General features: G+C 42.3%; 1 long non-coding RNA gene across 1 annotated transcript in view; it reads right to left on the reverse strand.

Moving 5' to 3' along the window:
• The window catches only part of LOC106012236, a 6659-nt gene extending 4569 nt beyond the window's left edge, over positions 1–2090 (reverse strand). Inside the window, exons 1-2 of the long non-coding RNA XR_001184972.2 lie at positions 1956–2090; positions 1294–1372 (exon numbers count right to left, since the gene is read on the reverse strand). This is a non-coding gene — a long non-coding RNA (uncharacterized LOC106012236). The remainder of the gene's footprint in view (positions 1–1293; positions 1373–1955) is intronic.
• Positions 2091–3926: the final 1836 nt, after the last annotated feature.

Raw genomic sequence — 3926 nt, forward strand, 5'->3', positions numbered from 1 at the left:
TACTGTCTGCCCTAGTGCGCTGGCTGGGAAGGGAGGGCTGGCGTAGCCCGTGCGCAGTCTCGGCTAATTATAGGTCTATGCTGCGCGCTTAGAAATGCTTGATGGAACGAATAAGTTGTACGCCTGAGTAGACGACTACATGTAGATCTAGATCTAGTAGGTTTTATCAGCTCTATACTATGCCGCTAAAATCTGTCGACTTAAACAGTTTTGGGCAACATTTTTACGCTATTTTAAAATGTGCGAATGTGCTTACGAGTGTATGGTCGTGATTGTATGAATGTATGTTTATGAGTGCGTTGTGTGTGCGCACGGTGTCTGATCCTCACATCGAAAAGACATGCGACGAAGACGTATCAGTGATTGTTTAAAAGTCCAAAAGGGTAACGAAACAAAACCGATGTGATAACGAATAACATTGCTTGCCATGTGACTTTATAGAAAGCCAAATCCCTAGAAGGCTTTAGTCGTCATCTTCTTCATCAAGTGTCATAATATCTGCAGCAGTCATCGGAGATTACGATTCGCCATTCATTCTTTTGCTCGCATGCCCTAAAAAAAAAAAAAGGCTACATTATTCTGACCCCAGCCTCACCCATCTATTTAGGCTTTCCAAGTAAGTTACTCTGGGTCTACCCCTACCTCGTCTGCCTTGAATTTGGCAAGTAAGAGCTAGACGTTCAATACGAGGCCTGTATGTTTATTCAAGTGTCCGAGAAATCGTATAATTAATGCTCAGGCCTAGAAATAATAAGCGCTGTTGGTCGGAAAAGTACGCACGGTACGTGGAAAAACAGTGTGCAAACTAGAAAAAAAGACACGCCACAGAGAGCAACCCGGAAATGGACGCTCTAAGGGGGCCGCAACACACACACACACACACACACACACACACACACACACACACACACACACACACACACACACACACACAATATATATATATATATATAGAGAGAGAGAGAGAGAGAGAGAGAGAGAGAGATAGATAGATAGATAGATAGATAGATAGATAGATAGATAGATAGATAGATAGATAGATAGATAGATAGATGCAGACAGAGAGACAGACCGAGAGACATAGATAGATAGATAGATAGATAGATAGATAGATAGATAGATAGATAGATAGATAGATAGATAGATAGATAGATAGATAGATAGATGGAAAGTAAAGAAGCAGGACCTACCCTTAGAACCCTCGAACTACTCGCAACTCACTAAGGGCCTTGAAGCCGTGAAACAAAATGAGAAGTTCAAAATATTATGTTAAAGCAAAACCTGTTATCTTACCTGAATCAGGAGTTAGCACAGAAAATAGACTGCACAAAGTCTATGAAAGTAGCAACCGGGCTGCTTCCTCCAGTGCAGGCTATGTCAGCGTCAGAGTGGTGGGAGAAAAAAGAGGGGAAGGGGAATTACCTAAACGTAAGAAATCACCTAAAACACAGGGATGGACGAATACAAAGTAGTAGTAGTAGTAGTAGTAGCAGCAGCAGCAGCAGCAGCAGCAGCAGCAGCAGCAGCAGCAGCAGCAGCAGCAGCAGCGAACGTGTTAATGCATTACTGTGTAAAGTTCTAAGCGTTAACATCATCCTCATAAAACCCTTTGTACTAATCGTCTGTACGAAGCAAATTAACATCAAAATACAAATTGTTACGCAAACAAATAGCGACCAGCTGTTGGGTTTTTTATGTTTTCGTGTTAGTGTTTTTCGCCCTGATCATCTCAGGTTAGATAGTATAGGACTTTGCCTGTCAAGATCAACATAGTGGGCTTACAGGGATACAAGGTCCCAGCGTAAAGACGCGAGAAACTCGACAACATTTTCTCCCCACACGAGAATCGAACTCGGGTTTTCTGCGTGCGACAGCGAAGCGGCTAACCACTACACCACAGACGCCGGTCCTTTATTGGGTGGGCACGGACATAAAGACAAGAAAGAAAACCTTACCGAAGAAGGGCTCAATGAGGAAAATAAATGTGCACAAAATCCCGGTTTGAGCCTCTATCACCGGAAATAAAAGAGCCAGGATCAGTGGGAGAAGTAGAGACTTCATGGCAGCCATCGTCTCTCCGGTGCGTTGCTATCCCTGAAACGATTACAAAAGAGAATTGATCATTCTTTTAAAGATACGAAGGAAATATGAAGACAATGCGTGTGCTATTCGAAGACATTATAGTTGTAAAACACACCCGTGGAGACCTCGTAGCAGTATTCCTTTTTTTCTTATTGTCAGAACCGGTTTTTTGTGTGTTTTTTTTTTAAATTATAAAATGTATTATTCTGCTCAAAGCAAACCGAAAGTAGGAGAAATGTAAGTATAACTTACGAAACCGGACACCGACGGAAAATGTTCATCTCTTTAATGATCTTCTTTCACCTCCTTTCCTGCTCTCTAACCATGTTCTATCGTCTGCTTTCGTCTCCACTTTCACAACCCCCCCCCCTCCCTTTTGACCCCCTCTTCTGGGCTCCTGACTCTTTCTGCAACCCGTTTACTGCTACGCCTTTGCTCCATCTTACTGCTGTCTTTCAGCCACACCCCTGATCTAAGGTAGCTTAGGAAAATTCAGTCAAAAATAGGAACAATCAGTACTAGATACCTTGCAGGCTTTGGTGCTGGGGGAACTGAGCACTTATGGACCTGTCAGGTGTGCAATGACATTGTTGCCCAGGACAATACAGGTAATACAGACAGAAACAGAAAAATTCAGAAGCTGTCTGATTCCAAAAATTTAAGACGAAAAAGAAAGTGTATTTTCTTCTCGTTATTCATTTTCTGGCATACACATGTTAATACAATTGTAACAATTCCATTTTCGACCAATGGAACCTTACTTAAATGACGCAACACAGGGGCGCAATAATGTCTCTTTCGTGCGATTTTGTATGTCATGAAAATTTCAATACTGTTTCAGGCGCGGGGGGAGGGGGCACAATCATTTCACAAAATAGTTATTGCCCCCACCCCCACCCCCATCCCACACCCCACCCCAACCCCCACCTCCCCCTTGGGTAGAAAATTTTAATCAATAAGCAAGTAAGACAAAAGCAGTGAAAATTCAGAAAGAAAGAAAAAAAGGAAGAATGAATAAAAGAAAGGAAAGAAGGATGGAAAAACAACAAAGGCATAAAAAAGGAGATAAATATGTGAATATATAAACAGATAATTTAGAAAAAGAATGAAACCGCCTTATAAATCGTAGCTGATTAGAAGTTAATTAGTCTTGAATGCTTATACAAACAGAGGCACAATTAACACCAGGCTTAGCAGGCCAGCTGCTTCGCCTTTTCCCACGAGGGCCACCAGATGTGTGTGGGAGTGGGATGGGGTCAGCACAAAGACGGAGATAGTTGATCAAAAATGAGATTATAAAAATTGTATTCTAAGGTCCTTGATAATCAGGGTATCTTTCCAACTCCGCATTCAAATTCCATGCACGTTCGAAAAGAAACATTACACCACACACGCTAGAAGAAGAAAAACAACACCACCAACAACAACAACACCAACAGCAACAGCAACAACAACAACAACAACAACAACATAAAACGCTCACAGAACTGTCAGAAGCTTACCTTAACTGCTCAGTGGGCAAAGCGGAAATGATGTTATTCTTGTTCTGAAACTTTTGTATGGTTCAATACCAACCAGCACATTCACACAGATCATCCAGTGATATCATGTTTACATATTATGGGGTTTCTTTCAGCGTTGTTGTAAGCGTTAATCTCATTGCCCCAGGAGAGTGTGGAGATTAAGTATTGGCGCCTGAAGGTCGAAAATGCGTTTTTAATTATGATGTGGGCCTGCTTACAAAGCTCGCCGAGGAAGAAAGGATTAGGGCAAGTTGTTAGTGTTTCAATTGTGTGTGAAGAGAGGGGGCGGGCAGTGAGGGGGGGTGCATGAGAGGGGGCAGA

This window comes from Aplysia californica, unplaced genomic scaffold, assembly GCF_000002075.1.
Source record: "Aplysia californica isolate F4 #8 unplaced genomic scaffold, AplCal3.0 scaffold00300, whole genome shotgun sequence".
In the NCBI taxonomy this organism is placed as follows: Eukaryota; Metazoa; Mollusca; class Gastropoda; order Aplysiida; family Aplysiidae; genus Aplysia; species Aplysia californica.